Source organism: Lycorma delicatula, chromosome 2, assembly GCF_047948215.1.
Source record: "Lycorma delicatula isolate Av1 chromosome 2, ASM4794821v1, whole genome shotgun sequence".
Classification (NCBI taxonomy): domain Eukaryota; kingdom Metazoa; phylum Arthropoda; class Insecta; order Hemiptera; family Fulgoridae; genus Lycorma; species Lycorma delicatula.
The window spans coordinates 77,189,116-77,216,720 of record NC_134456.1 but is presented as its reverse complement, the minus strand read 5'-3'; the positions used below and the strand labels follow the sequence as shown (position 1 = coordinate 77,216,720).

Below are 27,605 nucleotides of genomic sequence, written 5' to 3'. Positions count from 1 at the left end.
TATATAAAATTACAATATTTTTTTTTTTCTTTTAATTCACATTTATAATTAAAACATCGTCTCGAAATTTCGCTCATTAACTGAATTTTTAACTCAGTTTTTTCTGACTACTTCTACTTTTGATTTAAGATAAAATGTAAAAAATGTATTTAAAACAACTGTATGCCATATAATACAGTCTATAATACGGTTTTTTTTTTTTAAATAATATTAAAAATTAAAAAATAAATATGATAATCTATTTTTACATTGTCACTAATTTTATTAAAAATCTAAGCCGCGTGACGACTAAAACCGCGTTCTGTGGTTTGTCTGATGCACGGCTTACACACATACAACTTAATTAAAAATATTTATCATTTTATTTAAATACTAGCAGACCCGGCAATGCTTACCTACTGCTAGATTTGAGTATACAATATATAGATTAAATGAACACAATTGAAACTTTGATAAAACATTAACAAAATGAACATTAAAGAACTTCACAAAAATTAATCTTCCCTTTTACCATATTCCCTTTTCCCCATTTTCATTTTTATCATATTCCCTTTTCTCGTTCCTCTTTCTCCCTTTCCACTTTTATTTTTTTTCTCCTTTCCCCTTTCCGTTTCCTTCCCCCTTTCTCCTTTTTTCCATTTTCCCCTTCTTCTTTTTTACCTTTTTCGATTTTTCCCTATTTCCAATTTTTCCTTTTCTCCCTTTTTCCACGCGCGTAAATCGGTCTACTAGTTTTATAGTCTATAGCGGACACAAATAATAGAAACATTGAAATGGAATCGTAAAATATTTAGAATAGCGTGTGTTGCTTTTACATCCAACAGATAGCACTGTTTTTAAAAAAATCTGGTTTTTACCTGTCACAGGTGTGACATCTTCGGTATATAAATAGTGGGTATATAAAAACACGCGCGTATTTGAATGCGACGTTGTGTCAAGATTTCAAAGCAATCGGTGAAGAAATTTCGGAGTTTAAGATTTTGAACAAACGAACATTTACTTTTTATTTATGTAGATAATATTTTTTTGTTTATTTAATTCAATGATTCTAAGTAAGGCGCGCGCGCGCATATCGTATTTAATTCACGCGGGTGTAGCGGTACTAGCGGCGACGGTTGGCACTAACTAAACTAATATAATTTAACAACTTACAGAGAACAAATTTCGTTGGTACGACCGAGTCAACCGGGCGATCGAGTTACTTTTTACACTTTAAATACTATTCATTTACTTAATTCTACCGCTCAGCTGTGATGTTACAACATGGCAGATGACTTCTCAACAGCATTTTTTGCAGTAGAGGTGCAATTTTTAAAATATTGTTATTTTTTAATTGTTAACAAATGTTCCTAAGAAAAATATGTCCTTAATAAGGCGAAATCTCGAGATATTGAGGGTGAACGTGCTGTACAGCCTCACCTCCTTAACCATTTAAGTTGAAAATGTAATGGCATCAATTCCCCATATATAGAAGTAATCTGACCAAGTTTGGTCAACATCAGTCCATAGTTGTTCTGGAGAGATACAGTGATTTAGAGGCCATCACCGAACACACACGCGCGCGCGTACTTACGAACATTAATATCCAGAAAATTTCCATCCGGTGTTTTGGGTTCCTAGGTATCAAAACGTTAAGATCAGGTGAAAACCGCATATACCAAAATTGGACCGATTGCAATACTTTTCCTTCTAGAGCTATAGCTCTGCTATAGCGTTGTCTAGACGGGAAAGTAATAAGTCCAAAAAATAATTTTTAAAAAGTTGGCAAAGATTTGTATTGTAAATTTCCCGGTTAAGCCATGAAAGTTACACAATTCTTCCTAAGTAGTAGTCTTTTGAGAGTGACAGACTACGTCTTAAGAGGAAAATTAAGTGTAATATTAAAGAATTTAAGTATGCCAGTAAAGAATTACGTAAAAGAAGTATTCCACTCTTGGAGTAAAATTTTAGATACGATATCCACGGGGATCGAATCTCACAACTTCCTTTATCAAGTGTATACATAATTAAATGGCACGAATGATTCATATGCAGAAATCATAGTACAATCTTTATAAAAATTCCTTCCACTGAAGGTTATAAAAAAATGGCGACAGACAAATAAATCAAAAAATTACGCTTATTACCTCCACTTATGCAGGAAATTGCCAAATACATAACAAAAATGACATACTAATTGTAATGCAATCGTCTAATTAATTCAAGAATATGACTGAGTCCAGAAACAATTAAAATAAAAAGGTTTTTTAGCGTTCACCATGACCGAAACCATGACAAAACCGAACACCATGAGAAACTACCTGAGCTACCAAAGGGGCATATTAAATTATATGAAAAATTACCTATCCTTTGAATATTATTTTGAGATACAGAACCCTCGTATCTTCCTAGCCTCTTCACCTAAACTAAATTGCATCAAGTTGCGTACAGAATCATGCTGTCAGATTTTATTCAAATCGGTCCATCCTGTTTGAAGGTGTACTGCTAAAAATAGACCAACACACTTCACAAGTATGTACGTATGAATGACTAGGTATATATGTATTGTGTACATATAAATTTTATACATACATACCTTTATAAAATTTCCTTCCAAAATTTTTAAGCGCTAATATTGTGTTTTGTTTAGAAGGAGTCATGAAACGTCAATATCTACAAAAACTCCGACAAGAAAAATTTGACCCGATTAGCGTACTTTCGTATATTTTAATACTGTATAACTTTTAAGTATAAATACATATACGACAGGAAACTAAAAATTGTAAATTTTAAACCGAATAAAAAATTACAACAAACTTAAATAATCTATATCGAAAAAATTCTGAAAATAAAGTAATCAAAACTATAACCAAAAGCAACTAGATTAACAAGTAAATTACGTGATAACGTGCAATATATTCTGTAGTGACAAGCTTCAGTTACTTTTTCGTAAGGTTATAATCATTTTGACCCCAGATGTGTTACTATGGTCACTATTTACAAATTTAAATAACTTGTTTTCAATAAGAGACTTTTTTTAAATAGTTTTTCTTTTAATATTAAACTATTTAGAGTAAATATACGATTAATCATCATTCTCAGTAGTCCAGAAACGAAAAGTTTGCTTATTCACATATTCGTATAGGTGGAAATGCGCTTCGTCGCTCATGATGATTTTGAGGGAAAATTCTCTTTTTCGCGGGCGAGGTTTAAGAGGGCTTGGTTAAACTGCACATTTGGCTGGTAATCTGCAGGCAATATTTGGTTTGTTACTTGCACTTTGTATGATAATATCTGTAAGTCTTCCACCAAGATTCGCGGTAACGACCGTCTGTTGATGCCCAATTGCGTGGCCCGTTGTTTGGATGATGCTTTGTCATTTTAGACATCTGCAAGCAATTATTATGACTGATCTCGCCTGAAGACCGTTAACACGTTGTGGTAGATTTTACAGCGAGGTTGGACCGTATGTTTATAGGTGATGAATGAAGACAATGCCTTGTTGCTTGTTGAATAATGGTTTTATGAATTGTCGTAACGTATAACTTGAGATATAAAAATAAAAAATATAAAATATAAAATAAAATAAAATATTAAAGCTAACGTTCATCCGAACAAAGAATGGAGTACATCCGGACTAAGAGTATGACATGACCGCCTTGGATCAGACTCTAGCGACGAATGATAAGTCGCTACCTCACAATGACCACTCCCTGCGGCACTATGACGTAGGACATGACGTCATCAGATCGCCTGACCAAGCTTCCCGTGGAGACTGTAACTCTCGCTAGGTAGCAGCACCCGTCGGCAAAGTGGAACGTAACAGCAATGTTCTAGGCCGTGCGGAGGATATGGTGCCGACCACTTCTCTTACTGTCCCACGTTGAGCGAGTTTCTTAGAGGCGAGCGGCTAGACGTCAGGGTGTTTGGACAGTTGGTGCCGCATACCCAGGAAATCGACGATGAAATTCACGCTGAGCCAAAATCACCGAACCACTGTTTTTCAAAAATACTGACACGATTATTCCGCGGTCCTGGGAAGTATAGCGATCCATGGATCATTCACGTATATTTTGGATCATTTGAATAAAAATAAATTGATTAATACATAAATAACAACTATTTGCCAACACGAGAGCATCTTACAATAAGTTGACGATTTTTGCGTCACCCGTTATATTTTACCTAATTTTAACTAAATTCAAATCAAATAATACGGTTTAATTTTAATAAAAGCACAACAGCATTTCTTATTTAATAATTTATATTCTGGTTATCTCGAAGTACACAATATTCACGGTTTGTTAAGTTTTGTTAAGCATTTAAAATTAACTTTAGTGTAACTCTTTAAAATTAGAGGACGAGCATGTTAAAATTTATCAGATCTTGTTCTAGTAGCTGTTTATTCTTTAATATATAAATATTTACGTTTCTTTTTACTTCCATGTACGAAGTAAAGGAAGTAAAAAGATCGCGAAAAATTTTGTGATCGCGTAAAATTTCGGTTTTCAGATTTCAACGGAAATATCCATTTTGACTAGTTTCGGCATGACGTCTGTACGTACGTACCTATATACTATGTATCTCGCATAAATCAAAAACGATTAGCCGTAGGATGTTGAAATTTTGGATTTAGAACTGTTGTAATATCTACTTGTGCACCTCCCCTTTTGATTGCAATCGACTGAACCAAAAGTGTCCAAAAAAAGCCCAAAATGAAAAACATTTGGATTTTGGACTTTTCCTTAACTGCAGTAATAAGCCCTCACTGAGAGCTTTTCAATGATATATCACAAGTGGTGCTTATTTTCATTGGTTCCAGAGTTATAACCAAATAAAATTTTAATTGATGAAATAATTGGATCTTACAAGGCACGAAGGCACATCGGTTCGAATCAGACTTCGTCACCGTTTTAATTTTTATTTTAAATCTATTGATTTATGAATAATTATTAAATTGTGATTGTAAAAAAAAATTTCGATAAATAATAATTTAATAATAACGAAAAAAAAGAATATGAAAAAATATCAGAAGTTATTGATGAAATAAAATTTGATGGGCTTTTTTTTTTTTTTAAAAAAAGTGTATATATAATTTAATAGACGTACAAGGAAGTCATGTGGTATCCACATCAGATTTTTTTTTATATTTGAATAAATGTAACAATATACATAACAATATTACAAGTTTTTTATTACTATAACAATTGTTATATATATATTGTTATTAAATAATTATTAATATATATTTACATATATTATTATTTTTTATATATATATATATAAAATCGATTAATGTTTGGAAATAAACCTACCGGAGGTAGAAAAGATTTAGCTTTATTTGTGGATGAATAAATTGTGACCATACTGATTTCTCAATGTTAATTAATAATAGTAAAATAGCATTAACCGAGAAATTTTTTTCATTACTATTGAACAGTCCATCATATTGGACGTAAATTATACTGTAAATATTCTTTAATAAAAAAAAAAAAATTTATATATATTTATATCACTGAGGTCGTTGACTCGAAAGCGCTCATTCAAATTTTGTTCATCCCCAATCTGTTTTGCTCTACCGTAACTTGTCAACTGGCATTTCCATATTCCTGGCTTGTCAACATCAATCAATTCCTTGCATAGTACAAACTATAAGTAGATCATGTCGAATTAGTTATTAACTTACGTTTAATTTTAAATCTTTTATTTAAAATCGAATGACTAAATTTTTCTTTATTACGAATGTTGTTTAACAATTAATTGACAATTGAAATTACTTCATTAAAAAGCTAGTTTATTGAAATTATTGGAAGTATTAAATTTTTCATAAATAGCAATGGATTGGAGTAAGATTATAATTTTTTTTTTTTTCACTAGAATAATTTCATTAATGTAATATATGTATATATATATATATATATATATATATATTAATTTTATTCTTTTGATGTAGATCTCTTATCCTAAATATAAGATTTAAACATTCTTACGGTAAAAATAATTTTGATAGATATAAGAATTCATTTATACATTTTTCATTATTACTTACACAAAAAAAATATATCATAATTATTTTTTAACCAGTTTATATTAAAATTAAACGATTCAGCAATCTCGAATAATTTTTATAAAAAGATTTATTCGAAAGAAACAAGAGGTAAATTTATTAAAAATTAAAAAACACGACTACAAAAAAATATAAACAAATAAAAATAGGATGACTTTTGAGCACAATCTGGGCACGGTTTTTGAAATTCGCATTTTATTTTTAAATGAGCGCTTTCTGGGCACATTAGGCGTGTGGGTGACAAACATGGCCCTTTAATATAGGATAATTAAAGAACGTGAGAGTGACAATTTTGTATATATCATTTGTACATAATTTTCTTTCAATTTTTTTAAATTTATTTAATCATTTATATAAATAATATAAATTAGTACATTATTATAGTTAAAAAAATATATAAATACACACATACACACACACACACACTTACACGAGTGTATACAGCCTATGGTACTACGTAAAGTAAGGATTCCAACACGGAGTAATACATCTAAATCGGTTCATTCGTTGAGCTGCTACGATGGAACAAACATACATACACCCTAAATACATTACATTCCTTTTTGGGCAGTCGGGAAACGAAAGGAATTTCTATGTTAAAAAAACAGTTTTGAATTCCGAGATTTTTTACACAGTCTAAAAAATTACAACAATTACTTTTTTAATTTTCCTTATTAGATTATATTTCATTTTTATAATTATAATAAAATTAATAATAATATTGTTTAATTAACATATTAATTATGGTAATGCTAATTACTAATAGTACATTACCTAATTAGTGTACTATTCAATGAACATAAGATAGACATGTTCTACTCATATATACATGGAAATCAAGTAGGAATATGGAACAGTTCTCCAATTCCAACGTGCTTCATCAACGCCAAATGAGAAACTAAAAATCTTTCGTTTCTTTAACGTAAATAAATTATATTTTCCATATTTTTGGTAATTACCTACAATAATAATGATGATAATTTTATTTAGAGAAGTTTAATTGTTATTAGTAATAGTGCGACCTTAGGGTCGCACTATTACTTAGGGTCGCACTTTATTAATTAAAGTGCAAACGTCGTTAATCTCACATTTTAACATTACCAAATGATATTTATATAAGTAAAGTATTATTAAATATTTAGATTTATACAATAAATTAAAACAGTCAAACAAATTCACACATCAGTCAAACAGTTAAACACGCATCATGGTAATGTAGATAAATAACTGATTATTGGCTATCAAACATGTCGCATAACAAAACTATTTATTCCAACAGGAACAATCACTTTACTTCCCCATAAAAGACAAAGTCTTATACAGAAGTCGATGAATTTAAACTAGTGATCTTGGATCCGTACGCAAGTCGATTAAAAAAATACGATAAAACTCGATGGTGTTTTTTTATAAAACTATTTTTCCAACATAATACACATATTATTACTATTATTTTTAGGTACTTAATTTTTATTTTTATAAATGGAATACATAATAATAATAATAATGAAGAGATATTGCGCCAAATTGATGAAGAAAGAAGCATTTGGAAAAATATAGCTAAAAGAAGAGATAGACTTATAGGCCACATATTAAGGCATCCTGGAATAGTCGCTTTGATATTGAAGGGACAGATACATAGGAAAATTTGTGCAGACAGGTAACGTTTACAGTATGTAAAACAAATTGTTGGGGATGTAGTGGGTATACCGAAATGAAACACTGGCACTAGATAAGGAATCTTGGAGAGCTGCATCAAACCAGTCAAATGACTGAAGACAAAAAAAAAGGAAAAAACATAATAATAATAATAATACTTCACGTAAGTAGAGGAAAGTTCAGACAAGTACAGACAACAGAATTACTCAACAATGAAAATATAGGAAACATACAAATACCTCGGCTTTGAACAAAACACAAGTATACAACATTAAAAAACACAAAAACATTAAAGAATGGCTCAAAAAGAGACACAAACATAAACTAACCGTTACACTCAAATCAGGACTTAACGTCAAAAACATCATCAAGGCAATAAATACATATGCAATCCCGGTTCTAAATATTCTTTTGGCGTAATTAAATGTTCACACCGTTTCAACAGGACTTACTGGCAATCGTAAAATACCTCAAAATTCGTGCATTGAAAGAATTACAATTAGCCGAAAAGAAGGAGAAAGTGGACTTAAAGACCTTAAAATATTACACAACAAGTACATAGAAAACTTAAAATCTTATTTCAAAAACAAAAACACATCACGCCACAAAGCAGTTAACAAAACTGACAAGCAACATACACTACTCTAACTGCAACAAAAGGATACTTATAACATCCATACAGCCGCAGTACAACATAAGAAGGAATCACGGGCAGAAAACGCACTCCAAGATAATCACTATAACATAATGCAAGACCCAAACATAGACCGAATATTATGAGAGCAATGGTTCACTATAGGACAACTATTCTCAGAGGCTGAAGGATTTTCACTAGCCAAACAGGATAAAGGAATAGCCACGAAAAAGTACAGAAATACATCATGAAATAGAGCATAGAAACAGACACGTGCAGAAAATGCCTACAATTCAAAGAAACTATCGAACATGTAACAGGAGGTTGTAAAATACTCGCTGGAACAGACTACACTGAAAGACACAACACAGCAGCGAAAATAATTCACTAAGAACTAAATATGGACTTATCAAACACACATGCCTCACTACAAATACACACCTGAAAATGTACTAGAGAACGCAAACTACAAACTCTACTGGGACAGATCAATTATCAAAGAGAAAACAATTACAAGCAATAGAGCAGATATCGTATTAATCAAGAAATCAGAAGACCATAATAGATATATAAATGTATTACTAATAGATATTGTTATAATTTTATCTTTAAATTAAATTTTCTCTTTAAGAGACAAAACAGAAAAATATGGTTCATTAAATTGAAAGAAATCTGGAAGCAGGACTTAATAACAATAGTACCAATCATAATATCAGTTATAGACGTAACAGCAAAAACAATGACAGGATACCTAAAGAAATTAGATCTCCTAATAAATATTTAGTAATACTATACAACCTAATACAATACAACTCCAATAGTCCGAAAGTTCCTACAATAGAACATATGACTTGGTACATTCCCGTCACATGATCTGTATAACCACCACAGTGAGAAATCACGAAATAATAATAATAAACTAGCCATTTAAATGGTCATTTAATGGGTTTTTTTATTCCTTGAACGTCTTTTTTTTAAATGAGTGTACCGTATTATAAATTTAAAAAAATCCCCTTCGGCACGCCGGAAGGCGGAGGTAGATTTCAACGGTGCTAAGTAGGGGATAAAAAAGATTTCCTCATTAAAGTCAAGAAAAACTTCAAATTTACTCAATACGACAATGGTTGCATCTGAAAAAAGTTTCACATGTTTAGCATACTACAAGCCCCATCTTCTTCTAATTCCAGCAACATTTTGGTCATCGCTTGTCGTAAGGGTTGGTCGTATCAAAAATTCTTACAGACAAAAGTTTTAGGTGATGTTTCGAGGACCAACGACCACTTTAAACCGATTCGACACTGTGTTTATTAGGGGAAGTATGATTTTTTATGTCTTCAAAATTCCATTTTTTTTACCTTCGGGCCAATGGTTGGTGATATCAAAAAACTTTACTTAGTTAACTTTTAGACCCTTATCCAAAGAATAGTAGGAATTTTAAACGAATTCGATATTTTACTTAATAAGAAAATTATAGCGATATTTTGTTTTTTTCGGAAACCCCCCCCCCGCCTATTTCCACCGCCAATGTCCGTTTTTCCCATTAACGAACTCGACCGAGATTCTGGGTCGTTATATTTTATGTATTAATTTGAAACTGATTGGCGCAAAATTACGTCAGTTACCGTGTCCACAATAAAGTGAAATATGATTATTAAATGTAATTTTATTTAAGTTTATTTTTCTCTTGATTGAATAGAATTAAATATAATAAAAAGACATATATTACTTAAAAATATTATTTTTATTAATTTCTTGAGTTAACCAATAAACTATACAGACTTAAAAATTAAATACACAATATTTCACTTAGAATTCTCTAAGCTTCTTCAGGTGACAACACACATTCATACACACATCATACAAAATTCTCATACACACAATTTATAAATATGTATAGTTGATAGTTTAACCCAAGAAATTAATAAAGGTAATATTTTTAAGAAAAACATGTCTTTTTATTATTTATATATATATATATATATATATATATATATATATAAACTTTTGAACTGACGGTAGTTTTGGGGTCTGGGGGATGTGAAACGCGAAGATATGTCGAAATTTTCGGAAGTCGAATCATGGTACCGATTACAATAGGTAGCTTTCTTACAAATACCTAAAAAAACTGTTCGAATGTCAATGAAAAGAATAATAATTATTATCAATTTATTGTTGTTTTATTATTTGTGAGGCGGATTCGTAAATAATTTAGAAATTGTACAACAATAACAGCTCAAATTTACATGTAGTAAATGAGTGTTATCCTAATAATTATTTACATTAAATACTATAATGTTAATACTTTTAAATTAATTCACTGAAGTTATCATTTCTAATAGAATTTAAAATTGATTCTATCTATCGGAAAATTGTTTATTCATAGAATTTTTACAAGACTGTAATTTAATATAGATTAAGTAACCGTAGCGACGTTGATAAACCAAATTTTTTTCTAATAGGAAAAATTGATTCTACTATTGTTCTTAAAGTAATCGAACCAAGTATGAATATCTTAATACAAATGTTAAAAAAAGCTAGAGAAAAAGGACTTTTCTTAACTTTTCTTTAAAAAAAAAAAAATGTTTTTCCGAGAATCATTTAGATACCATTATACAATTTCCGATATGCATGTAAAAAGTAATATTAATAAAGAACATGAAATAAAAAGATGGTTGATGAAAGAAATACTTCACATACAGCCGTATTTTAGTGAAATGAGATGATAAAAAAACCACTGGGACGTCTCATGAGGAGATGAATGAACAAGTAAAAGTGGAATAAGTTATAAAATGCGATAAAGAAAAATATTTTCAGGTTTGTAGAGGTTTTAAGTGAAGCAAAGACATATCAAAGGAATTTAACTTAAAATAAAAATTCGTGATTAAGAAGGAAGTTCAGCCTATATCTAAACACTAATTAACCAAGCATTAAATTGTATTACAAAAAAAAAATTAGCCGACTTAACAATATTTTATTAAAAGAAAATAATTAAGATTTAATTTTTTACATCAGAAATTACATTATTTAAAACATACGTTAATAAGTGTACTTTTGCAATATAAATGTAACCTTTCTTTCGTGCTATATTCATTTTTTCAACCGACTTAACTTTAGATATGAAATTTAAAATTCTACCTCAAGACTTTTATATATAATTTTAATATTCTTAAAGAAATTTCTTTCCCTTATTTTTTAACTTTTATTAAAAAATATGAGAACAAAATAATTTTTTAATTTAATTTTTATAAAATTAAGAATACTTTCAAAGCACTGTAAGAAAGTTTTTAATTCGAAATGTTTGTTCTATTCATATGATTACACAGTAAAAAGTAAAAGAATGGATTTTAATACTAATTAAAATTTTAACACAAATAAGCAAAATTAACATTTTAAAATAATATAAAAAAGGTATTTTCAAGAGTAATTAGAGAAATTTATAGATTTAAACTGGTGTAATGCTTATAAAAACAAATCATTCGCAGTTCTCGTTAATAAAACAATTTCTGTTAAACAGAAACTTTATTTACATCACGTGTATGTATATTCAGTTTATACGTGTTTACATTATAGTAAATCATATAAAGATGGTTAGTTAACACTATAAACCGTTTCATATTACGAAACTGATTGTGTCTAGACGACAGAAACAAATAATATAATAATACAGATAGACGTATATAGTTACAGAGTATGTGTAACATCTGAAGGCGGCAGGGCCGTAGTAAGCTGTGGCATCCCCTCCACTGCTCTTATCATCGCTCAGCGACTTCTAACACCAACGTCCAAAGTAGTGTATTCCAAAAGCTCATTAATAAATTTACAATGACTTGCACAGTCAACGAAATATGTTCGGGTAATTTGTTATTACAAATTAAATTATTTATGCCTAATACTCTGTTCAAGATGTGTATGAAGTAATTTAATTGTTTATTTCTTGAAAATATATGTTTTTTTTTTTTAAGTATGATAAACTAGGTTTTTGCTACAAACAAACAGTAACAATGAATTAATACAAAATTACATCAGATGAGTTATTTATTTATAATAGGTTATAATGTGGCGTATTTATTTACGAAAATTATTTCTAAAAGCACGTACGCACCAATAATTAATATTCTTTTTAACTTTGTATACCAACAAAACTACAAAATAAAAATACTAAAATCGTACAAAAAATAACGAAATAAATAAGTGTTAAAGAAACAAAGTGTTAAAAAATAAAGCGAGTAATGTAATATAGTTTTAATCATTATCCAATGTATTATAAAAAAAAAATAAATAAACTACAGAGATATTAAGTTCGTACTATAATAAACGCAAAATTAATAAAAACGTAAAATTAATAAATACAGTACGAATTATTCGTACTGTATTTTATAAAATTAACATATAAAATGATTTTATACAAAATAATTTATATAGTAGCGCACATAAATAAACACAGTATAATAAATAAATAACACATGAAATAAATAATTAAAGGAAAAATTTCTCGAGGTCTCTTCAGGAATGTGGAGGCAGATGAAGTGTCTTTCCTTTTCCTGTTTAGCCTCCGGTAATTACAGTTTTTTTTTTTTTGTTTTAAGACCATAATGGATCACTTTAGTTCATTTTTTTTTGACAAGTTCTTTCTTTTCTTGCTGATTTGTTGTTTTTCAGCTTTTCTTTTTTGCCAGTAATTTCTAAGGGTTTCAGATCTTCTTGCCCTTTCTTGTTCAGAGTACACCCAGCTTATTGTTTCCTTGGGTTTTGATAGGAATCTTGTTTCTTTATTTTTTAATTTATCAATAGTTTCCGGTTTTCTTGGGTTATGTCTAATTCCTTCATGTCTTTCTGTACTTCGTATAATTACCTTTTATATAATACTTCAGAGGATGAATGAGGATGATATGTATGAGTGTAAATGAAGTGTAGTCTTGTACAGTCTCAGTTCAACCATTCCTGAAATGTGTGGTTAATTGAAACCCAACCACCAAAGAACACCGGTATCCAAGATCTAGTATTCAAATCCGTGTAAAAATAACCGGCTCTACTAGGACTTGAACGCTGGAACTCTTGACTTTCAAATCAGCTGATTTGTGAAGACGCGTTCACCACTAGACCAATCCGGTGGGTTAGATGAAGTGTCTGAAGAAGCACAGCACTTTCAAAAACATTAACAGCAAAATGAAAAAACCGAATGTTTGATAAATAATCTGCACGTAGTTTTTATATATGAATATTTATAGCTACAAATAAATTTATTATTTATTATTCATTGGAATGTTTGCGGTCTTGCCGTGAGGATATTGAAATTCTAACAAAGGAAGAAAATCCTTTAGTACTGTCTGCAGCAGTCTCACCTTCGTCCCAAGGATGTATAAAAAAAACGACAAATTTAAATAAATAAATAATAGCAAAAATAAATGAATATGCTAAAACAAACAAAAATACATGTTGGTCTTGTGACGAACGTGTCTTCGCAAATCAGCTGATTTCGAAATCTAGAGTTTGATAACACAACACAATCATCAGTTTGGCCTCTGTCAGGATTTCACCGATGCAAATGCCTCGGCAGACATTTCCATCAGAGTAGTTACACAACCTACAATCGCCTTCGTATGGCCTCTTCCGACCACTACAGCCTACATAACTTACTACCCTCAACTATCAAATTAACCGATTCGCGGAAGCGCGGTGCCCCGCGCCTTCCGCTAACACCCTATTATTTTTACACAAAAACTCTTCCTATATCTCTTTTTCTTTTTTTTTCTGTTTAGCCTCCGGGAATTACTTCAGAGGATGAATGAAGATGATATGTATAAGTGTAAGTGTAATCTTGTAGAGTCTCAGGTCGTCGACCATTTCTGAGATGTGTGGTTAATAACCTGTATTTAACTTCAGTTGAGTATGCAGTCAAATCATTACTTGATTGAGTTTTTAAACATCAAAAATACTATCCTCATACCAAAAAAACAAGTTTTGATCGTAATAAGAATTTTGTCCTACAATTCAAGTTACTCAAAGCCCTCTTGATTTACTTAAAAATTAAGAAACAGATTCACAAATCTAATAAGCCTATTTCTCTCCTATCTCTCTTTCCTCTGAATCCTATCTCTCTCTGCTGTGGTCCGCTTTCAGGAACGAGGTCAATGCCGACACCCTCCATACCGCAGTTCCTTCACAGAGTTTTCCATACATCCATTCTCATCCTACCATATAATAACTCGGCTAACCGGGCTCGATGCCAAAACGCCTATCTTGGTGAATTAAGCATTCAAGTGCGCCCCTACTCACTCGGGTTACTATACTATCTTTAACAGCATCAGACCCCTCTCAGCCATCCTCCACAAGGCTAAGAATCTAAGAAAGTCAACAAGCATGTTCCATTCCCTCTAGAAGAATTTAGGGATTCGTTAATAAAAAAAAAATTGGAAAATATTATAGTAGACATTTGATAACCAAAATCAAATTGCATTATGAAAGAGAAACGAATTGATGATTGGTATCCGAGAAGATTGGTACGAAACTGGTTTAAACATTTAATTCTTGCATAAAAAAAGTGATAAATCAACCAATAATAAAAAAATCACGATAATAAAATTAATCATAATCTGTTATATATGGCAGGAAATTAGTAAATTAAGGATTTAATTCATTCTTTCTTTAGGTTTTATTTTTGTTTAATTATTTAAAATTATTCCTCAACTGAGTAAACATTGTAAATCATTCGTTCTCAAAGTGGGCGATAACGCCCCCTTGTGGGCCCTGGAGGCCTTCAGGGGGAGCAGTAGAAGGCCCACAGAAAATTGGAGGCGTTCAGGCGATCTAGGAAGGCTGATTAAAAATAGAAGGCAAAAATTATGTTTACCTGATATTTCAAACTACAATTAAATACCTACTATACTAGTACAAAACGGACACCTATATTTGATGATAAAAAATGATTGTATTAAAACTACTTTTAACTTTGCAACCAAGAGGCTTAGAGAGACGAATAAAAAATAATAATAAAGCTTGAATACTCTACTTTTTGACATTGCACTTCAGATTTCATAAATCATCAAATTAAAAAAAAAATCAGTAGGAAATTGCTCTCATTTAAAATGTAAGTATCAACTCAAAAATAGGCTATACCACGTTTAAAAACAATAATCGCAATTGCTGTTTTTAAAAGCGCATCTTAAAAACAGCGATCGCAATTATTATTTTTAACAGATGGTAAGTTTAAAAAGTTTGGGGCGCAAGAATATTTTTGATTCTCAATGTGGGCGGTGGGCGAAATAATGTGAGAATGAATGCTGTCATCTCATCCTTTTCCATATAAAGGATTGTAATAATTTAAAGATTTTGTATGTAACAACAGAATACTCAGTTCGGTGAAGAAGCAACCGGAAATTATCCGGTTTAAATTTTACCTAATTAGTCATGGCACGGGACTTGTTATTCTTCTGTTTTCGCTTACAACTTATTACAGCTAAGAAACCTGAAATGCATACTTAATAAAAAGGTGCACGTTGTTGAATAAATTTTCATGTAAAGAAGTCACGACTTTACTTATACAAGTAAAATATTTACAAAATAATTCAAAAGGAAAATACGTAAAACACCAGTTTTTTTTTATATGGATTAAGCAAATCTTTAAAATAATGATGCACAGTGGATTAAAATAAATTCATTATCTTTCTAAATTATTCTGGATATTTATCAATTTTTATATTAAAAATAAATAACTGGAAAATAAATGTAACCAAAAGAATTAAAATGAGAAAATTCATTACTTGTTGGGATAAATTAAAAATGTTTGATAACATAAATGTAATTCCTTAGAAATAGCTACCAGCAAATAAACACAGAAATGTGGGCACTCATGTATATAAACGCATAAGTAGGTAAACGTGTTAATTTTAAAGAAAATTGTAAAGCGTAGGCAGTTGGAAAACGAAAAAACATTACAGTTTAAAAGAATTTATACAAAGCTCTGCATAAAACAAAACAATTTCAAAGATCAAAATATTATTTACAATTAAATTCTAAAAACAGCACAGTTTTTCCTTTTAAAAAGAATAAACCAAATAATTATAACCTTTCCATCCATAATTTTGATTTCCTGCAGAAAAAAATTTGAAGATATATTTATTATTACTTTTATGTTGCGTATATAAATGTATAAAAGCTTTTGTATCAAAACAATTCATTTTAAATCATTTATAGCTACACAACTGTATAATTTAATAAAATTTATGTTAGTAAATTATTTTTATTTTTATTTCAAATATTGTGCAAAGCAATTAATAGTTACAGCATAAAATTTGGTAGTATTAAATCAACATATCCTAATTTTCAATCGCTTTTAAAAGCCATTTAATTCCAGTATTTTATAATAGAATTCAAATCCGCAACTTTCAAAATATTGTTTATAAAAATTAAAAAAATATATAAGCTTTGATATTATTAAATTATTATCGGTATTGTAACGGATTTCTTCTAGAAAGAAGAAAGGTTGAAAAAATAAAGAGAGAAGAATCTAGAACGACAAAGGAATTCTTTCTATAAAAAGACTTTTAGAAAAGCGTAGAAGGCGCGGACAATAAAAATTATTACACTTGAAGAACCAAAAGGACGGTCGTGTACTGGTTCTTCAGACCAGGAGGCTGTGTTCGGCAACGTCGTGATAACAGCGATAACAATAAGCATGTGGTAGACCGAACAGTGCGTCACGAGTATTCCATTGTGGACAGTGGTTGAATACAAAAAGTTGTTCGGTGAGTTATTCGTAAACAATAGTAAAAGTGGCAGCATTCTTTTAATTCATAAAGTTTATAAACAGTAAAAGTAATAATACTAAAAAAAGTGCATTGTATGAGTTTTAGATTTTTCTATTGTTATCTTATTGTAAATGAAATAGTTTTTGTTAGCCATTATGAACTTCTTAGAAAATAGGACTGTATTTTGGTATTTATAATTTAATTGTCATTAAATCGATTTTCTTTTTTCTGAATTACTATTTTTATGTTATCTATAAATAATAATCTTACTATTATTATTAATTTTATAATTTTTTACTTCCTTGTACGCAATAATGGAAGTAATATGATCGCGAAAAATTTTGGTTTTCAAATTTCAACGGAAATATCCATTTTGACCACCCCCGAATCCATTTTCACTAGTTTCGGCGTGACGTCTGTATGTACGTATATATCTCGCATAACCCAAGAACGATTAGCCGTAGAATGTTGAAATTTTGGATTTAGGACTGCTGTAAAATCTAGTTGTGCACCTCCCCTTTCTATTGCAATTGACTGAACCAAAAGTGCTCAAAAAGCCCAAAATAAAAATAAATTAGATTTTGTACTTTTTCTTAAATGCAGTAATAAGCCCTCGTTGAGAGCTTTTCAACGATATATCATAAGTGGTACTTATTTTCACTGGTTCTAGAGTTATAGCCAAATGAAATTTTAATTAACGAAATATTTGGATCTTACAATGGCACATCAGTTCTCCTTTAACTTTTTTTTTTTTTAATTTTAATATATTGATTTATTAATAAAATATTAACTTCCGATTGTAAACAAATTTCTACAATAAATAATAATTCAATAATTACAATAAAAAAATATGATAAACTATCAGAAGTTGTTATTGAAATAAAATTTTATATGCTTTTAAAAATGTGTATATGTAATTGAAAATTTAATAGACGTAGAAGGAAGTTATGTAGTGTCGACATTAGATTTTTTAACTAATTAATTGTATTTATAAGAAATTTTTACGTTTGTTAGTCTCTAAATATCCCTGTCGAACGACGAACACACGACAATATGTATTCCTAGTGGTATGTATAGCCCAAGATTGGAAATCAATCGTAATTTTCTCTATAATTATTACAAATCTTTAAAAGATCACATTCAATTTTAAATTATACGTTTCACAACTTGCTCCACGACCAAGAAAAGTTCGATTATCACGTCTAGTCTAGGACAGAACATTTCTATTACAACGTCGCTGATTGAACTTCAACAATGAAATCATTTTATTAATGCAATATTTTTTGAGATTAGAGAACATAAACACACAAAACCAGGAAATACTACGAAAAGAAGTTTTGATAATTCTTCATTTTTAACTTAATCCAGTCTTATACATTTCTGTCGCCAATATTCATGTTAAATTTTTAATTTTTATTTCTTTCTATCTTTCTTTGACTGAAATATAAACTCTACTTATAATACTTTATAAAACATCATTTCCGATATGTCTTGAGCAGCCTGTCGGTGATTTCCGATTTATGTACAAGATGAAATTTCATTTAAGCTTGTCAGTAAATTGATAAAGTTGAATGTTTTATAATATCTTTCAACTGCTTACGTCTATGTATTATTGAAACAGAAACAGAATTAAAAAACAAATAAATATCGATAGAATATTCAAGTACACTCTACACGCAAATATATATCCTGAATTTTATAAAAATAAAAATAAGAGATTATTATTCATGTAGAATTCTATTTGTTTTCAATTAAATATTTAATTATCATAAATGAACTGAACTACCGTAAGAACAATTCCACTACAGGATGCCGGTGAAATTTCTAACTACCTCTTCCGAATACAATTTGTCATACTATAAATTTTTAAAATGTTGCACTTTAATGAAACACTATTCTACTGGACTATAGTACTTTTATAAAAACAGACACTAAAAAAATTCCTTTCAGCACGCCGAAAGGCGGAGGTAGATTTTACCGGTGCTAAATAGAGGATAAAAAAGATTTCCACCTTAAAGTTAAGAAAAAGATAGAATTAATTCTTAACTGTATTTCGACTTTTGAACAAGCAGTCAAATTAAGAGTCACCAAACTTTTTAGTAATTGTTTGATTTTAATTAAACTTTAAAATATTTAACCCTATCTTCCTAATATTTTAATATCTCAGAAGAAATCTCTTATTATTTTAACCCGGGCGATTATAACGCGAAAGCGTTTTTCGCCCAAAATAAAATCTGATGTGGACACTACATGACTCTCTTTGTACGCCTATTAAATTACATACACTCCTTCTTTTCTTTTTTTTCTTTTTAATGAAAAGTACATAAATTGTATTTCATTAATAAATTCTGATGTTTTTCTTTTTTTTATTGTTATTATTGATTTGTTATTTATCGTAAAACATTTTTACAACCAGAGGTTACTAATTAACCTCAGATTGAGAGGTTAATAATTATTATATAAATAATAATTTATATTTTAATATTATAAATTAACAAGTATTATTATTTAAACTCACAGTGGTTAGTAATTATTAATAAATCAATATATTTAAATTAAAAAAACCATGGAGATGAAGCGGGATCGAACGAATGTGCCTCCCTCTTGTAAGATCCAAATATTTCATTGATTAAAATTTTATTTGGCGATAACCCGGGAACCAATGAAAATAAGTACCATTTAAATGATATATTGTTGAAAAGCTCTCAATAAGGACTTATTACTGCAGTTAAGAAAAAGCCCAAAATCCCAATGTTTTTTTTTTATTTTGGGCTTTTTTGGACACTTTTGGTTCAGTCGACTGCAATGAAAAGGGGAGGTGCACAACTAGATGTTACAACAGTTCTAAATCCAAAATTTCAACAAAGTACGGCTAATCGTTTTTGAGTTATGCGAGATACATACGTACGTACAGACTTCACGCTGAACTAGTCGAAATGGATTCAGGGATGGTCAAAATGGATATTTCCGTTGAAATCTGAAAACCGAAATTTTTCGGGATCACAATACTTCCTTTACTTCGTAAGGAAGTGAAAACATTAAAAGTCAACACTTAAAATAATTTACATATGTTTATTTTTCAATTTTGCAGTTTTCTTTGTGAAAAAGTTTTTTTTTTTTAAGTTATTTAACTGTGTATTTAATCGTATTGGAAAATAAAAGTTTTTCCCTATTTGTCTTATTAAAATATAATTTTACGAAAAACTGTTTTCTTATTAAATAATTTTACAATTTTCGTTTAAAGTTTTCTAACATCTTAATTAAACTAAGTTAGATTACAAAGACAGTCTATATCTCTGTTACTTTAAGTTTCAAAATATGTACTTCATGAAAAATAAGTTTATTATTTCCGTTTGGAATTAACCTGTCGATTATCGTATACAGTTTTATAAATTTTGTTTGAGAATTTAAATAATATATTGAAATGGAATTTTGTACTAACATATATTTATGAATACCTATTCATATAAAAATTCCATTTTGCTTTTATTAGAACTTTTCTTTGAAACGTGAATTCTCAAATAAAAGACGATTTTAAATGAATCAATTTAGATCAGTTTTATAGGGATGTTTTTTTTCACTTAATGTATTTCTTCTTATATTTTAAAAATTTATCATTTATATAATAATTTTTTTCATATTTTCAAATGCTAAGATAACTTCTTCTCTGTTTGCGGTTTGCAGGGAACGATAGGAATCAGAAAAATAAAAATAATATTCCTATAAAACTGTATTTTTTGTTATTGCGACCGATTTTTTTAAGATCATTACTAGTTTTAGTAATAGTAAAATATCAATCAGTAATATTAATAATATCAATAATAGTAATAATAACATTCTTTTTTATGAAAATATACTGATAAAATTTTATACTGATGACGATAATACATTTAAAAAGTACGAGTATTTAATGATTATATGTTAAGGTAATATTTGTTGAGATTCATAATTCCTTTCTCCTTTTATGTTGTAAAAATAATATAAAACTATATCTGTCTAGTTCTTCTTACTCGTTATAAATTAATTGAATTTGTTTACATTAAGTTGGCTTTGTTAACAGCTGATATTTTATATGAATATTGTAACAATGCTTCTAATTCTCTATTGTTCAGTCTGGTACCAGCCGCTAGAGACTCAACGTGTTTTATAATAACAATGTATAATTAATTTACATACAGCAGTGTCATATATATAAAATAGAAATTTAAAGATTATAATAAAATATAAATATAAACCAAATATGGAATGTTATTTATTTTATTGAATTATCGAATAATTAAATGTTTAGAATAATAAATCCAAACGGAGGTAATAAACCAAGACGGACGTTATTCAAATATTTCTGATCCTCGACCGCGGATATATAATTTGAAATTTTGAAGCATCTTCATATTCAACAAATTACTGCTATTAAGGACTCGCAACAATTCGATTTTCATCAACATTTATTTAATATATTTTTTAATTTATTTTTTCATTTAATTTACATTGTTTCATCATTTACGTAATATCATTTGATTCATTTCACGTTTAAGCTACATTGTTAATAATTCACATTGATAATTTAAGTTATTTATTACTATTTTGGAAATAGATCAATTAATCAGACAATGAGGGTTAGTAAAGACCGCTACAACTAGGATTGAAACATTTAACCCACCGGGTCGGTCTAGTGGTGAACGCGTCTTCCCAAATCTGCTGATTTGGAAGTCGAGAATTCCAGCGTTCAAGTCCTACTAAAGTCAGTCACTTTTACATGGATTTGGATACTAAATAGTGGATATCGGTGTTCTTTGGTAATTGGGTTTAAATTAACCATACATCTCAGGAATGGTCGAACTGAGACTGTACAAGACTACAGTTCATTTACACTCATACATATCATTCTCATTCATCCTCTGAAGTATTATCTGAAAGGTAATTCCCGTAGGCTAAACAGGAAAAAGAAAGAAAGGATTGGAACATTTACTCACAGTTATGAACCTACACAAGGTCATATTGCCACCTTACGAATTAAAATAAGGAATCTTCTTAAATTGCGAAGCAAATATGACACCATTCAATCAGAACTTGAATTGGAATATTCTGATGAGGTTTTAGCATCGAATCGTATACAAGTCGAAGAAGACTTGTGCACTATAGAATCCAAATTACAAAATTTAATAGATAATAGCCAAAAATCATCTAATAATGAAGAATTTAGATCAATTGTAACAATTAAACAAACACAATTACAACCACTTCCATTTAGAAGTAATGTGTTAAAGTGGCAGCACTATTTTAATATATTTATTGATTTAGTTCATAATAGAGAGATGACTTAACTAATATTCAAAAATTACACTTCTTACGTCTTCTTTAAGAGATGAAGCCTTAGCTATCGTTAAAAATTTCCAGTGACAAATGAAAATTATATTATAGCAATAGAATTGTTCAAAACAGATATGACAGCAAATATATAATTGTATTTCATAATTCTGAGCGCATTATAAGGGTCAGATTCTATAAAAATGAATCCGTAGATAATTTATCTAAATTTATTAATGAAATATCATCATATCTGAATTCGCTTGAAGCAATGCAACTTCCTACGAGTATAAACACATATGAATTTATTGTCGTCCAATTTCTAATGTCAAAATTAGATTACAATATCTCAAGATTATGGAAGGAAAAGTTGTCAAATCAAAGATTTCCCACTTTTAAAGAGTTTATCGAATTTCTTAATTCGAGACGACAACATCTCGAAAATATTATGTATTCACTTCAAACACGCAAGTGAAAACAGAAAACGAAACCGAAGGACAGCATTATAACAATCCAACCAAATCTTTTAACGAACGCTTCACTTTAAATCATAACAAACAATATGAAACAAATATCAGTTTTTATTTAAAATTTAAGTGTAAACAATATTTATTTTGTAATTCAAATCATCATTTACAACAATGTAAACAATTCTTAAATATGTCCATCAATGAACGCAGAGATTTTTTCACACATAATAATTGTTGTTTTATTAAACAAGGACTATTCTATCAATGAGTGTTACTCAAAAATATTTATGTATGATTTGTACTAATAAATATAATATACTCGTTTACATGAACAAAATTAACGATTCTAAATTGGAAGGCAATAAGTCTGAAAGTAATACTTATTGTTCATTTAATAATCAGTTAAACGAAAATATAATTTTACATACAGCCTTATGTAATATCAATCAATGATGTATATGGTAATCACCATTCATACAGAATCTTATTAGATTCTAGTATCCAGGCAAATATTTGCACATATAAATTTGCCCGAAAATTAGAACAAACTATTAAAAATTATCTCCCGATTTCAGGCATAAATAACTCATCTCAATCCAAATGCAGTGTAACACTTACATTACCCTCGATAAAAGAACTTTTCATTCAAGGTGCAATGTTCTGTTTTATCTGATATATCAGACAGCCTTCCATCATCCACATTTGACATTTCTCTCATAATACATTTCTAGGAGAACCAAAATTCGACATAGCAAATAACATTGATATACTAATTGGATATCTTGCCTTTCTTTCTTTTTCTTGTTTAGCCTCCGGTAACTACCGTTTAGATAATTCTTCAGAGGATGAATGAGGATTATATGTATGAGTGTAAATGAAGTGTAGTCTTGTAAATTCTCAGTTCGACCGTTCCTGAGATGTGTGGTTAATTGAAACCCAACCACCAAAGAACACCGGTATCCACGATCTAGTATTCAAATCCATGTAAAAATATCTGGCTTTACTAGGACTTGAACGCTGTAACTCTCGACTTCCAAATCAGCTGATTAGGGAAGACGCGTTAACCACTAGACCAACCCGGTGGGTTTGTCATATCTTGCCTGGGAAATACAATCGTAACTTCAGATATCCTATAATTCAGGAAACTAAATTAGGATATATACTTAGTGGTCGCCTTCCTAATAACGTTAAGGGCAACAGAACTGTCACATCTTTTCTTGCTCGTAACACTCACAAAAATCTTACAACTATACTCAAAATTGAAGAAGAAGAAAATTGAAGAAGTTAATACAGTTAATGAAACCGTACAGGTTTCAAAAACCTTTTCAAACCACCACTACTCGTAATATTCAAGACAAATTTGTCGTATCGTTACCACGCAAAGATAATAATACACAACTAGATGATTCTTTTGTTAATGCTAAAAATAGATTCTTATCTGTAGAAAGAAAATTAATTAATAATGCCAACCTTAGAAAGGACTACTCTGCTTTCATTCAGACATATTCAGATTTAAGTCACATGTCATTACTCAAAAAATTAACAAATTTTCAATTAACAAATCGAATTTGTGCTATTTACCCCACCTTCCATTATTCAAGCCTTCAAGTCTAACTACCAAAATTCGAGTTGTCTTTGACGGTTCAGCTAAAACCATTCCTTTAATGATACTTAATTAGTCGGACCTGTAGTTCAACAAGACCTATTTTCCAAATTGCTTAGATTCAGACTCCAAAATTACGTCATTACATCAGACATAGCTAAAATTTATCTCCAGTATTATTTAAACTTTTTCTTTCTTTTTCCTATTTAGCCTCCGGTAATTACCTTTCAGATAATACTTCAGAGGATGAATGAGGATGGTATGAGTGTAAATTTAAGTGTAGTCTAGTACAGTCTCGGTTCGACCATTTCTGAGGTGTGTGGTTAATTGAAACCCAACCACGATCTAGTATTCAAATCCGTGTAAAAATAACTGACTTTACTAGGACTTGAACGCTGGAACTCTCGACTTCCAAATCAGCTGATTTGGGATGACGCGTTCACCACTAGACCAACCCGGTGGGTTAAGCTGTTGAACCTGGGTTTTTGCATTAAAACGAAAACATGTGATATATTCACGAATTATGAAAAATAACTCTTTTACCTTTTATTATCCAAAATTTTATTTATATAAGAATATTTCCTGAGAAAAAAATCATTAAACATTTTATATAATTAATATTTTTTTAATTAAAATGTTAATTGAATACAACAAATACATAAATCAAGATAAACTAAAGAACGTTTTCAGAACAAGTTGCCGAGATCCATCGTAGAGGCACCGTGGTTCGCTCGGAATGAAGTGATTCACGACTGTTTTGGATTGCCTTCTGTTCGGGATAAAGTCAAACGGTTCGCATTAAGTTACAGACAGCGATTAGACAGTCACACGAACCTTCTAGCAGTTAATCTAGACAACAGTAAAGATGTCCGGGAACTGAATAAACAACCCACCGGGTTGGTCTAGTGGTAAATGCGTCTTCCCAAATCAGTTGATTTGGAAGTCGAGAATTCCAGCGTTCAAGTCCTAGTAAAGTCAGTTATTTTTACACGGATTTGAATACTAGATCGTAGATACCGGTGTTCTTTGGTAGTTGGGTTTCAATTAACCACACATCTCAGGAATGGTCGACCTAAGACTACACTTCATTTACACTCATACACATCAACCTCATTGATCCTCAGAAGTATTATCTGAAAGGTAATTACCGGAGGTTAAACAGGTTTAAGAAAGGGAACTGAATAAGCAACGTGTCCACCGGGCTGGTCTAGTGCTTAACTCGTCATCGCAAATCAGCTGATTTCGAAGTCGAGAATTCTAGGGTTCAAATCCTAGTAAAGGTTTTATACGGATTTGAATACTAGTTCGTGGTACCAGTGTTCTTTGGTGATTTCAATTAACCACACATCTCAGGAACGTTCGACCTGAGACTGTACAAAACTACACTTCATTTACATATACACATATCATCTTCATTCATCCTCTGAAGGAATACCTTACGGTGGTTCCGGAGGCTAAACAGAATAAAGAGAGAGGAATAAGTAACGTAGGGAGTCTACTGTACATACTCTCATTGTTGTTTTAACTGGAATGATAACGTTTTCATACGGTTGTCAGAATTGTAAATACTTTGCTATGTGCTTTAGCTACGAAAATAATGATTTCTTATATTACTGTAGAATCAATCTCTTTAAACCCTTAAAAAAACGTTCTTCAAAAATTAAAAAAGATATTATGATGAAAAATCCAAATTCTATACAGCATTTGAGTTGACCTAAATAAATATTAACAAAAAGTTCGGTTAATTCTTTTTTTTAATTGCGTTAAAAGTTCATATAAATTTTCTAAAAAATATCGTACAATAATAAATTTAGAAAAGAAAATACTCCAAAACTGATCCATCTTTGGAATTAAATGAATTTTGGCGAGATAAATAACATTTTTGTAATATTGAAGTAAAGATTAGCAATACAAACGGTGTTTTGCTCATCAGGTGAAATACATGGAATATTGGAATAAAACTGCAACAAACAGAGACAAACGACGACTATATCTGAAGTTTGCAAAACGTTTAATCTGTATTATTCTTGACTCAACGCAAAGTGTAATCTTTCATACTAAAGGTTATTTATTACCTTAACCTTAGGCTAAGGTTAACCTCAGGTTAACCTTTAGGTTATAACCTAAAGGTTATTTATACCTTAAGGTATAAATCATCTTAACAACATTTATATGTTAACGTAAACACAAATAAATCTAATAACCTTAAAAAAGTGAAGTTATTTAATCTTGAAGTAGTAAAATAATATAAATCCTAATAAAAAGATTACTTCCCTATTGTATAAAGTAAATTATCACATAAACAACACGATTTAAATAAATGCATGAACTATAATCCAAAATTTATGTGAAAACATAAATTGTTCGTTTGTTAAAACAGTCTTGTCTTATTTCCTAAGAGAACAAAACATAACATGAAGTATTTTCTTGTACTAGGTACGTGTTTGCCTCGAGCTCTCTACTTGTGTCTAAAACAAGGCAAGACTGTCTAAAATGAGCAGTTTTACATGCCGAACTGCCCCCGTCCCTTACAAGTTGCTGCTAAATTGGTTTATTCAGCTTTGAACATGTTCTCTTTCAAACTTTAACGACATTGTTTCTCTTTTCCTCTTTTTAGTTTCCATTAGTTTTGTCGCCGACTGTCATATTGTCTTCACCAAAAGAAAACGACCATTAATGAAATTTACTATTCCATATTCAATCATATAATAAATATTTTTGAACAGAATTTATCAGATAAAGGATATATTTATAAATGTGTGTGTGTGTGTGTGTGTGTGTGTGTGTGTGTGTGTGTGTGTGTGTGTGTGTGTGTGTGTGTGTGTTGTGTTTGTGAATCTATTACATTTAATCATTTTTTTTCTTTAATGGTTTAGATATTCTCAATTAACTGTAGTTATTTTTCTTTTATTTTTTATACAGATATAAATTTGATGAGTCTCTGTTAACTAGACATCTCAATCTGTCATAAAGGCTTTTAAAATAACGTTATAATTTTATTAATTGTATTCTAGTAGCATCTGTCAGCTTCCTGACGTTTGTTTTTGCACGTAATTTACATATTCAAAAATATACTGCAATACAAAATGCTGTGGTGGCCAATTACAACTTCGTAATTTATAGACATATTTTGTTTTTGTAC

At 29.8% G+C, this 27,605-nt stretch overlaps 1 protein-coding gene across 1 annotated transcript in view; it reads left to right on the top strand.

Moving 5' to 3' along the window:
- The window catches only part of LOC142318914 (limbic system-associated membrane protein-like), a 1,021,193-nt gene that overhangs the window by 906,490 nt on the left and 87,098 nt on the right, over positions 1 to 27,605 (top strand). The gene's annotated exons all lie outside the window — the stretch shown is intronic.